The 13,162-nt window shown below is 37.8% G+C and overlaps 1 pseudogene; it reads left to right on the top strand.

Annotated features, from left to right (window-relative positions):
- Positions 1-13,162, top strand: part of LOC143388123 (VPS10 domain-containing receptor SorCS1-like) — an 81,731-nt pseudogene that overhangs the window by 19,776 nt on the left and 48,793 nt on the right.

Below are 13,162 nucleotides of genomic sequence, written 5' to 3'. Positions count from 1 at the left end.
ACACTGTACCCAGACCCAACCCCCTTCTGTGTCCCTAAGGCTTGCTCTATTTCCTACTTCATTAAGTCCAGTATCCTTAGAACAAAGCAGAGTTTTCCCTTGAAACCAAAGCACATAGTCCAATCCACAAAATGAAACTATTTTATATTTTTCTCATTGTGAGTAGTAATATGGGAAACCATCGCTCAGTGGCAATAATATCCATATGGGTCAGCAAGAACTAGAGTTCCAGTTTACCTCGGTCACTACATGTTCTAATTCCTATGAAAAAAAGGAAGATGCATCTTTACATCAAAGCCTGATTTCTCGGCTTATTTTTCAAAGCATGAGTCAAAGTGTAAGAGGAGGCAAGAGCATCCCACATAGAATGAAAAACAATTGACAGTTTGGTTCCACAACACTAGTTTTAACCTCCTGGGTAGTGGCATTTAATCCTGGCTGCTAGCTAGAATCACCTTCAGGGGACTTAAAGTGAAAACAAAAACAAACTGATGTCCAAAGTTCCCAATTAAATTCAAATTCCTAGGGGAAGGACCTAGGCATCATACATGTATAAAATGCTCTCAAGTGATTCAAAGGGTCAGATAGAAGTGAGATTTCTGCATCTTATGGAATGTCAAAGAGATAGGTGTACTCTCATATTAATTGCAACGTTACTCCAGTGGTCAAAATATAGAAGGCAAATAGGTGTCCATTAGAAGATGAATGAATAAGGGAAATGAGGAATACACAGTGGACTACTAAGAAGTCTTTAAACACAATGACCCTCAGTCATTTCCAACAACATGGATGGAACTAGCGGACATGCTGCCAAGTGAAATAATCCAGGCACAGGAAGACAAACACCACATGATCTCACTTACATGTGGAATCTTAAAAAATTGCTGTCATAGAATCAGAAGAGAAAGGTGTTTACCATAGTGGGTAGATGATAGTGAAAAGGGAGATGTCCTTTAAAGCATACACATTGTAGTTAGACTGGAGAAATGAGTTTTAGTGATCTGCATGGGACCACAGTTAATAACAACATATCGTGCATTTAAGATTTTTCAAAGAGAGAGATTTTTAATGTTCGCACCACAAAAAATAACTTGATGTATATGTTTGTTACCTTGATTGAATCTTTCTACAATGTCTATATTGATTACATTGTACTCCATAAATATGCAGTTATTATTAGATTTGAGATCTGCTGAGCTTACACAATGCTCTTACCTTAATAAGTGAATAGTCATAAATACATGTAGTCTGACCACACCACCCCAAATTCCCAAGAGGGGAAAATAAAAAAGGCTGAATAGAAAAATCTGCAGTATGAAGACTCACAATGCTTCTTTCCAGGTTTAACCTCACAAAGAAGAAAATATGGCCTTCATCTTTTTTTAAAAAATTGTCCAGGCAGCACATAAGCAAAATGAAAGAAAGTATGGGTAAAAAGGAAGAGGTGACAGAGTCATTTCAAGATAGGAAGGAGGAGAATGGCTGAAACTGGGGGTGTTGGAGTAATAAGGCAGTCTCCACTGATGAGCTGTAGGTAATATCAAAGGCACATTTTCAGAATATTTCCTTTTCAGTAATTGTACAAAGACTCCCTTGCCATTACAAAGCACTTTTCTTCTTGGCAGATTGAAGAATGCTTTACCAACTAAATGCATCTCAGTAATATCCAGAGCTCAGGTCCAACATAATCACAAGTTGCCTTGTTATTACGGAAGTAGCAGCCCCATTTAATAACATATTAAATGCATTATTCATTTATGTAACTCAGACCCAGGGACAGCTGCTGGGATGGAAATGGAACCATTCTGTAATGCAAAAAGCAGGTGTGTGCTTACTTGAATAAATTAACTCTGTATTTCTGCACAATTTTCTTCTAAATTTCAGGGACAGGTCTGGTAGGGCTAATGTGATGCCATTTTCATCCAAGAAATAAAATGGTTTCAGAATGGTTTTTGATGAGCATTTAAAAAAAAAATCACCAACAGCCTTCTCTGTGGCAGAATCCCAGGAGGATAGATTCGTGCTTTGGGTTGAAGCAGAGCTCCTGTTGCTGCAGGATTTGGGAGAACCTGAGGTCATGATTGGTCAGAAGGGGTGACAAACAAAAGAAATACTCTGCACTTCATGATTCCAGTAGCAGTGGTGGGCCAGTGCTTCTAGTGCTGCTCGCCAAGATGGAGCCACAGGTGTGCTTGATACTATGCAATTAAAAACCATAACCTGCCTTTAGTTTGCACACTGCCACACCTCTGAACCAGCAGGCAGTTTCTAATGCACAGTTAAACTCCCTGAGATGCCATGATTATTCCGGAGGCTTTTGCTGGTCATTTTCTTGCTACCATTGCTGTTACCAAAATGTTATCATTCTCCAATGTATGCACCATGGAAGTTTTTTTTCCCCTTTTTCCTCTCCCACCTGCCCTTACTTTCTCTCATAATCAGTTTACACCCATAAAAACATAAAAAGGAATTTCTTTTCTAGGCTGATGTTCAAATTGCTCAGGCATGACAGTGATCCAGCAGAATGGTCTAAGTACCGAAGCTGGAGTTTGGAGGCTGCCCAGTCAGCTAGGTGTTAACTCCTTAGTTGATGGATTATGAGGAGAAGCAAGGACTCCTAGGATAGAGATCAGCACTGCTCATTTGGTGAGTGAGGGGCTTGGAGTGTGTGGGGCAGCAGTAATAACTGATGCTATGCTGGCATGTCAACACGTAAACTGATACAGTTACACCAGTGAGGATTTCTAGATTCTCAGCTCTGCTTATTTGAGCACAAGGAGACCCTCAAGGAGCTTTAAAGTTCATTCATTTCTCAGGAATCCTGTGAAATCATGCAATTCAAAGAATTTCTATTACATGAATCATGAAGACCTCTTTAAGAGTGTAGAGGTGGGTCAATCTTACTACTGTAAAGAGGCAGTGCAGAAAGGATGTGTTATAGGGACAAGTAATCCAAATTGGCCACGCAAGAGGGCACAGAAGCAGAAGGAGCAGAAGAAAAGAAGTGGTTTCAAGAAGATTAGAAAGAGTTTTGGATGGAGCAGAGTGAGCTGGCTGGGGAGAAACTTCAGAAAAAGTAGAATAAAATCATCTTGTAGAGGGCTTCTGTGAAGAATTACAGGATTCGCACTTATCTGGAGGGCATTTGGAAACCATGAAGCTTGTGAACAGAGAAAAGAAATAACAATACTAACTGAAAATAGTTAAAAACATTTCACAAGTACTTGCTAAATGATAGGGCAGTTTTCAGCAATCTGGGTACATTAATTCATGGAATACTTGCACCTACCCCATGACATGAGTTAAGTATTAATGGTTGACCTTTGTGCTGATCCATAATGTCCAAAGTGCTTTTGAAAGTTTCTCATTGATTTTTTGACCCTGCTTTTAGCTTGTCAATCCTGAGATTCAGGAACAGAGGGAAGGACATTGGCTAGATGTAAATGAATTGGAAAACTGCCTGCAGCTCAGATAGATCCAATCTATTGCCAGTGTTGTCAAGTTTTCCTGGAACCTAGTTTTACCCATTCTTTCATGTACTATGTGAACTTTTCATGGTATAGTCACCAAGCTGAGTAGTAGTGCAAAGACATAGCTTACAAAGCAAAAGGCTTATTAGCTGGCCCCTTAAAAGTTTGCCAACCTCTGGTCTAGTATATTTTGATTTCTTCCAATTTATGTTCTACCACTAACTCTGGAAAAGTGAATTTGAGAGATCAAATATAACTACAGGGATTGCTGAGCCCCTTAGGGGAGAAAAAAAAAGATGAATTGGTAATACTGAACCTCAAAGTTCTTAAAGGTTGGTCATCCTGAATATACAGTTTCTAATTTACCGTGAAGCTGATAAATTTCTAATAAATTGAAAGGGACATATTTGTAAGATAATTCATTTATTCTTTTATTAGAGCTAAAATGAGAATAAGCAAAAGTTTGAAGGATTTACTCAGAATGCAAAAACTGAAGCTTCCTTGGTGTAAGGTTTCAATAGTTCAATCAGTATACTTTCTCAAGAAATGATTAGAAATTACCAAATTTAGCCAGCTTTTTCTGTACTGTGCCATTATTGTAGCATCCTTTCTCTGAACTGTAAGTTCCCTTGCCATCTATGCAGTAGTCCCCCATTATCCATAGCTTCACATTCCACAGTTTCAGGTACCCATGGTCAACTGCAGCCAAAAAATGTTAAAAGGAAAATTCCAGAAATACATGTTTTATTAGTTTTCAACTGTGTGTCATTCTGAGCAGTGAGGTGAACCATGCCTAACTCTACATCACAATGCCTTTGTTCTTCAGTTAACAGCGTCTCATCATGTAGCCATTGTTCACCTCCCATCATCAGAGGAAGATACTGGGAGTTCAGTAAGATATTGCGAGAGAGAAAGGGAGACACAGAGAGACCACATTCACACCAATGTTATTATAGTCTATTATTGAAATTGTTCTCTTTTATTGTTATTGTTCTTAATCTATTATTGTATCTAATTTGTAAATCACACTTTCTAATAGACATATGTGTATAGGGAAAAGCTTGTATTTATCAGATTTGTTACTATTCATAGTTCAGGCATCAACGGGGATCTTAGAACAAATGCCCAGGACTGTATTATTCATTTTGGTCCTTAATTATATGTTCTTTAAATGATCTCCTTAATTATTGATTTATGTCTCTTCATCCTGATTTTTGACTTAGTGTAGGGACAATGTCTTCCACTGTGTGTATTTCCTACAGTTCCGAAATGAAGAAGTGATTCATCAGTTGATTTGATGAATCAAAGAAGTCAATTAAGATGCAAATAATAGGTAACAATTTGTTGCTCCAATTATTTCTCTTTATTTATCTCTGTTGAATGCTAGATATGAATCAGCCCTAATGCTCAGAGTAACAGGGAAGGTAGGTGGTTGATGGCCCTGATGACCCTCAGGGCCAAGCAGCTCACTGTAGTAAAATCGTGGGAGTGATCTACTTTGTCAAGAGCTAGATGACAACTTGAGCTTTTCTCCTTTTAGGTATAGAAAGGTGGTTTCCAATAACTGCACTGATGGCGTCTGAGAACAGTACATGGCCAAACCACAGAAGTGTCCAGGGAAGGCCCCTCATGGGCTCCGGATCATCACTGCAGATGAAAAGCTGACTGCAGAACAGGGGCACAATGTCATCTCATGGTGAAGCTGGAAGAGGTAGCCTGATTCCTGTCTTCCTCTAACCTTCTAGAGCTGGTGATTTTGTTCTAACAAAGCATAGTTTCCTTTGAGTATCCTTTTTAACCTTCTCATTTTTGATGCAGTTGTTTTTTGGTCTTTTAACTTTGCTTTATTGGCACTTTCAGCAAAATATATTCTCAGGATACATTAACAGTATTTAGAGTAATTTAACCCACACATATACTCACCAACCTAAAAGATGCTAATGCTTTTGCCCTCTCAGCCTCACTTCTTGGCTTTTTGTTTTGTTTTTTTTTTTCCAAAGGAAACAGGCTGGTCAAACATACATCACAAAGGCAAATCGAAACATCACCAAGTCTAATATCTTTGACAGTTGGGAGCTTGTATTTTGGTAGAACCTGAGGGATATCATTGTGAGCATCAATTATTTTTTGCCAAACTATGGTTGTCTGAAATTTCTGACTACATAGATGGCAGATAAAATGAAGTTTCTCCTATGAGGTTTAGAATGCACACAGGGCTTTTGTCATCTTGTAAATGAAGAAGAAGGCCTCCCAAGGATAAGTACTTTCATTACATTATTTCAATTATTACACCAGGCAGTCCTACCTTCAACCATATTTTGGAGGAAGCTAAAATGTGCCCAGCACTGTACTGGGCCAAGCAAATAAAAAGGGATTTTAAAAGTCAATATTAAATATATACCATTGCCTTCCAGTTTCCTCTTCTGACAGTTCTTGGCTTCAGGTCTTTGACATGCATGGACTCCCCTGGAGAGCAGGTTCAAATGCTGTGTTTTGGTCACATGCCCAAAGATTTTTATTTGGAGAGTTGGCATGGAGCCTAAGAATTCCTTTTTGGAGCAAGATCAAGGGTTATGCCTTGTGCTTGGAGAAAAACAAACAAAAACAATGTCAGTGTTTTGGGGAGAGGACAAATAAGGAGAGAACAAAATCATAGGCTCTGGGGCATGACTTGAAAGAAAAAGGTGAAGTAATTAGGATTGCTGTGTCAGGTTACATCAAAATTATTTGTATTTTTGTTCCTCTGGGATAAATGAATATTGAGTTTGAAACCGTGGCTTAGATGATGCTTTTCCTTCTGGTCCAAGGGATACTTAAAAACCAGTGCTTTAATTGAATACTTTTTTCCTAATACTCCTCAATGAGTGCCTTTCAAGACCAATATTCTAAAGACTGAGATTTCCCCAAAATCATGTATTGGGACTAGAATAATACAAGTTAATTTAGATCAATTGGAATCACTTGTATTTCACATAAATAAATTCTGTGGGGACTTCTGCCTGAGGCTATGACAGATTAGCTTGCAGCAAACCAAATCAAGAAGACTGGGAAGCTAAGTTCTCTTCACGAGAGATGAGGGATTCCATGGGATTAGTACAATATTTTATCTTATATTTCTCTTGAAGAACTTTGTCAATTGATATATTATACTATATAGTAAGCTTGGATTTCAGATTCCTAAATAAGACCAGACAGAAAGTGTTGGCTAAAAAGGAATAATAATATTAATAATAATAATAATAATATTATAAATAAAGGAAATGAGTAGTAGAGCACTTGCTTAGCCTGTATGAGGCACTGGGTTTGATGCTCAGCAAGACATAAATAAATAAAATAAAGTATTGTGTCCATATACATCTAAAAAAAATGGTAGAAAATGATGAAATGATAGGTAGGTCTAACACAGATGGAATTATAGGCCTAGCAAAGAGGGACATTAGGAGCAAGCATCACCTCTGAAGAAATAGTGACTAAGAATGTTCTTAGAGTCTAGAAATGGAACAGAGTCAAGAAACAGAGGTATATAAAAATATATGTTTATGTATTATCTAATGAAATGAATATATATGAGTATGTGTACTTATAAAGAATATATATATATATATATATATATATATATATATATATATATATATATTCAGTAACAAATACATAAATATCAATAAACAAATCATAGTCTTTTCAATAATGGTGCTGCAACATTGAATATCTACATGGGATATTGAGGCCATTGACTATCCTATGTCTTCCCATAATATGAGAAATAATTCTCACTGGACTGTCATTCTAATTTGGAAGGTAATACCAAACTTTCTAAAATAAAACAAGAGTATCTTCATGACCTTGAGTTTGACAAAGATTTTTTTTTAAAGGAAACAACCCGCTGGGCATAAAGAATCTATGCTTTAGAGCACATTAACAAATACTATATAAAATCAAACAAAATATAGTACTTTGTCTTTAGATCTTTGTGGGGGAAAAAAAATCTCTGTTGGATTCTTAGGGAAGAATTCATTTCCTAGACCAACCCTCTACTCTGTTTACCTGCATTATATATTACCCAGAGACACATGGAACCTGAATATGATTCGCCAAAAGGTATCTCTTTTGAAGTAGTAGATGTTTACTCTGTTGCTCCATTTCTTAGAACATAGTAGAGCACTCTCTGAAGTAAGACCTTTGGCTCCTGGTCAGCTCAGACCTTTGAACAAATGAGAACATACTTGAGGGGCATGGCCTTGTCTCAATTCTATCTGGCTTTCCAAATAACAATAATTATCAGGCATTTCACATTGGGCTACCTGACATGGGAAAATGGGAACAGACTGGGTGACCTGGTACTAAGATGTGTGAATTCATGCCTTCTGCTCTCAGGAAGGGAAAAAAACATATTAAGTCAATTCATTCCACTTGAGTGGGTGAAGCTACATTGGAAGGGATAAAGTCTGCTGCCTTCTGCTGTCAGACATGGCCCCTGAATGCTCTTATCTCCTGTGCAGACATGGAAGCCAAGACAACTGACTCCCATCAGGAGGCCCTGGAGACCACACATTTGAATATGGGATTCTGTGCTTATTCTTCACAGACTCTTGCAGAAACAACCTCAGTTTTTCTGTTGCTCTCTTGATTATGCACATAGGCATGTGTGATAAATGTAATGAACAAGGGAGAGTAAAGGTCTCTGTGTATCCAGGGAGCACTGAACTTTGGCACAATTAATGACAATTTGGATGTACATTTATTGAGCAGTATCAGTTCTAGTTTGCAAGTGCATCACTTGGATTATCTCATTTAGATCTCACAGTGCTCTATGTAAATAGGTGGTGTCATATTTGCCATTTATAGATGATGTAGCTGAGGCATAAAAAAGCAAAGTAAATTAGCTGAGATCATACACGTACTAAGTAGTAGACTCAGGAGTCAAAGTTAAAGCTTGTAGCATCTTTCTATAGTTTCTCTATGATAGAAAGAAACATTTTCTGAGCAAGAACTTTCTGTAGTTTCTATGCCTCTGTAGAAACCCTTGGCTGGGGGCAGATAGTAACAAAGATAAAGAAGTAGAAAGGAAAACCAACATCATCTCTGCCCAAGCCAGTTTGGCCTACAGGTGCTCATTGTCAGACAGTAGTTGACAAATCTACTAATATTTTCCTTATTTTATGAGATGATTTATACTTTCAGACCAGTTTGTTGAAAAACATTTCAGCAAAGAGAGATACTAAATCCTCTCTTGGGTTTCTCCCTCTTTGAAAAACTATACATTTCATGAATACCTACTTATATCTGAAATTGTTGAATTTATTCTAAAGAATATTGAAAATCATAAGCTGTGAATGCAGTACCTAAGGAGTTTAGAATTCATGTATAGTAAATCAAATTTCTCCTGTGGCCTAGGTATGAATTAAAATGTAATTGTTTAATAAAAATTAAATCCCAAACTAAAACGATTTAAAAATTCCCCACAACTGGCAGCACATGTTGTTTCTAAATCCTCCTCAGACATTTCTGAGCATTCACTTCTCACTTGAACTTGATGCACCTAATTTGCTTTGGAAATAGTGTCTCACTCATGCCCAGTATCTAGTGCCAAGTGTTATAAAATAGGAATATTTAATGTCATTCCTCTGATACCTGAAAAATAGCAAGTCTTTCTGGTGCCAAAGGGATCCAGAGGTCCCTGCTACCTTATGATGTGACATCATGGTTGTGATTAATGCAGAAGTGGACGAAAGACTCCCCTTCCCTAGAAGGATATTTGTTTTTACTTGTGCACTGAAGCCTGTGTCTCTGTTTCATTGTTCAACTTTCTCCTATAGTCTTGTGGTCCCTCTTGGGCTTGGAGGATGTATGGGCTGATGAAGCCCTCTTTTTGTTCTCAATTACTTACATTCAAACCCTTTCACATAGTTTCCATCTCCTCTGCCTATTACCTGAAGCACCATAAGGCTCAGGAAGCAATAGTTAGATGTATATCTATTTATTTGTTTTTTAATATATATTTTTCTAAGCACCAATTTTATGTAATGTACTTTCCATTCACAAGTAGACTTACTTTAGGTGTAAGTGGGAATACATGTTTTTGAGTTAACTAGGACCTCTGCTGTATCAAACACTATGTAAAAATCCATCCATATGAAGCATAAATGACTAAAAAGTACAGAACAAAAAAACAAATTTGCATCACATTATAATAATATTTTTGACATTCTCAAACTATGAATATCATTTAGGTAAGAATCATGTCACTTCTAGTTGCATATTGATAGAGCACATTTATAGAGAAAAAATAACACAATAAATATGTGTGGATTTGAATAAGCTTATCCAGGAAGAACAGAGACAAAGCCCAAACTTGGAAGAAAAAGACTGTTGAAGTTTGAATACCTTACAAAACAGGTTAAAATCTCCATCTGAAATCTAAGTCTCTTCCTTTATCCTCTAATTGTGCATGTCCTAATCGCAACACAGGAATACATGAAGCGAAGCCCAGTAGCCCATGCCTGTAATTCTTGCTTCTCAGGAAGCTGAGGCAGAAGGATCACAAGTTCAAGATCAGCCTGGGAAATTTAGCAAGACTCCATCTCAAAAGTGAAAAGAGCTTTGGATGTTGTTCAGATGTAGAACACTTGCCTAATATGAGTGAGTCCTGCATTCACTCCCCAGTTGAGAGAGAGAGAGAGGGGGAGAGAGAAAGAAGAAGAAGGAGGGGGAGAGGGAGAAATGGTAGAGAAGATGACCTTGATAAAACTTGATAACATTGCCAAAATCAGAGCAAAGCAGAGAACTTTCTCTTATTGACAATAGAAACTCAAAGATAAGGTGACCCAGGCTAGCTTGCAATTTCACATATGAGAGTAAGTACCTAAGCTAGAGTACTGCAGATTTTACCTGTGTATAAAATTAAATCCCTTCTGCAAATAGCATATGAAGTCACTCTCAAAATTTAGGTGACATAAGTGACTTCCTAATACAGTTTCTCTAACATCCCACAGTCTGCCTTACCTAAAGTATTACTCAGAGGTCAACATAACTGTTGCGGTTGATGAAAAATTCCATTGTCAGTATCCATCCCTTCTGCTTTTAGAGTTCTCTCCATATGTATGCTAAAGGAGGGGGGAGCTTCATTAGGATCAGAAAGGCAAAGGAGTGGTATTGCTTCCATCTCAAACTCATTGTAGCACAACTGAGGAGAATACTCACATGCACACACACATACATTGTATTTGTTCATTGTTGTCTCTGTAAGAACAAAGAACAGTTGATCCAAGAACCAACCAAGAAGGAAGTGGAAGAATCTATGAGGTTGTGTCTAAGAAGCCAAACCTTTTCAACTATGCCTGAGTTGAAAACTATGCCAAGTTGATCAAAGATATTTTTGCACTGAGACCTAATCATGCAATGAGAGGTGGCATTTCAGCATTTGGAGACTGACTCAAGGTGGATGGTCTCTGGAGCACTAACAAGCACCTGATGAGCCTGCAGACTTTCAACATGATAACTGCACAGAGAAATCCAGAGCAAGATCCTGCAGGCACAGGGTGTTTGGTGAAGGACCAAATCCATTTCCAGAACTCAACACAACTAATTTGGGAGTAGTGCCTGCATGTTACAGAAAATAAATCACATCTGTTTTATACCGCTGTAAGAATAAAGAGATGCCATTTTGTGCATACTTTAAGATTTAAAATTAAATCTGAGGCAAGAGACTAAAATTAAAACTTTGAATGGTATCTTGTTGTTTTAATACTTCCATTTACATACAAACACTGAAACTTAAAAAGGAAAATTCATGGTTACATTTCAGTGAGATTTAAGTGAAACCTGAGGGCTGTGTCCTCATTAGATGGATTCCAATGAGCCATAATTTCACTTTCACATACATTGAAAGACTGATGGGGCATGGACGTGCCCACAGTGTAATAACACTTCATAAATATTGCAGGGTACTGGCCACCATCATATAGTAGAGAAGATGGCCTTAATAAAACGGGCTGTGAGATGCTCCTTTGTTTGAATTCATGACAGAAATTGGCCTACTTTTTTATCTAGAAGAAAGACTATTTAGAGCCTTTAGAAGTGGCACAAAAGGGTTGGCAGACAGTGTTAAGTTGGGGCAGATATCAGCTCAGTTCTGACATACAAGCCTCAGTTGTTTTCTCCTTCTACACAAAGGAGCAAAAGCTGAAATCAATGAGCCATGAGATTTGAGACTTTCTCGTGTATTATTGCTTACTCCATTCAGCTTTACTCTCTTTGACTCTAATGAGGCAATTGAGCCACTTCATTTCTCTTCCCGTGTTGCCTGAGATTACAAAGGAAAGAAGGAAATGGGGCAGGCAGTTAGGATTGTCTTCAGCCAGAGGCCTAGTGTCTAAAGTTCAAGTTGCATTGATTGGGCTCCATTGTTCTCTCCTCTCAAAAGCAGTACACATAAGTTGGGGTATTGTTGTTCCTTAGGGTCTCAAAGGAGAGATGTTTGCAAAGAGTTTTGCTCCACCTTGACCAGCAAAGGGAGATAACTGGCTGATTACTGAGGGTTTCAGCTCAATGAACATCCTAGGGCTTAGAGTCCTGAAATAGTCTTCAGTTTGGAATTTTACCCTCCTAGCCTGCTTGATTGAGGCTCTAACGTTCCACATCATTAACAGGGTGGCAACGACCCTCCAGTAAGGGCTTCACCACACCTGCTAATCCTTGACTGTGGATAACTTCCTCTAGCTCAGGCTTTGCAGTTTACCATTCATTATTCTATGCCTCAGCCTCAGAGCTCAGTGTTCAACCTAATCCATAACTGATGTGCAATGGAAAATTTCTACCATGTCACAGCAGCACTTGAGTAAGTGCTGCATGTTCACCAGAGTTGAGATGATCCCATCAGCCCAAAGATGTATTAGGATATGTGTGTGTGAGTGTTCAATACCACCAATGATAAGAATAATGGAATTATAAAAGTCACTGCCTATCTGAACTAGAAATAGCAATAAGGATCCTCGGGTCTGCCCATCTTTATTTTACAGGCAAAGAAATTAAGATCCAAATATTTAAAGTATTGCAAAGGACATGCAACTATCTGTTCTAGCTGACCTCTGCAAGGCACCTCTTCCACATATAGCACCCTGCTAGATCTCTGTAAACTCACTTTGATTCCACAACAGCCTAATAATTTGGAAAGGGGATGAAGCAACTTTAAGGTTAAGAAATGGTGCATCCATTTCATAGAAGGGGTTGTGTCACTTGGTGAAGTCCACCAAGTGATGACAGGCATAAAAACTGAAAGGTATGTGAAAATGTCTACAGCAAAATCTTCAAATAGCGATTCCACAGCTGTTATGGTAATCTTGGTTATGTGTATGTGTTCAGGAATTCTCCTTGATTAAGATGATATTCACCAATCTGTTGACAATCTGCTTTCTAGGTGGCAAAATTGTGTGCAATTTTAAATTTCTTTTTCATCATTTTTTGACATTTCTCCAATGAATACACCATGACTTCTCTCTCCGTTTCTTTTCATAAAGCTTACATATTTCTATTACATCTTTTACTACTAGGAAAATCTCGTTGCCCAGGTTGATTCCTAAAGGAATCTTCCTACTACTCATTTAAAAAATGTAATTCTGTTCTTATTACATAGTTGAATGTTTTACTTTATGAGTGATTTTAAAAGTCACTCAGAAACATTTATAAGATTTATG

This window comes from Callospermophilus lateralis, unplaced genomic scaffold (genome assembly GCF_048772815.1).
Source record: "Callospermophilus lateralis isolate mCalLat2 unplaced genomic scaffold, mCalLat2.hap1 Scaffold_1388, whole genome shotgun sequence".
NCBI lineage: Eukaryota > Metazoa > Chordata > Mammalia > Rodentia > Sciuridae > Callospermophilus > Callospermophilus lateralis.
The sequence above is the reverse complement of the archived record's forward strand: the minus strand, read 5'-3'. Positions and strand labels throughout refer to the sequence as shown.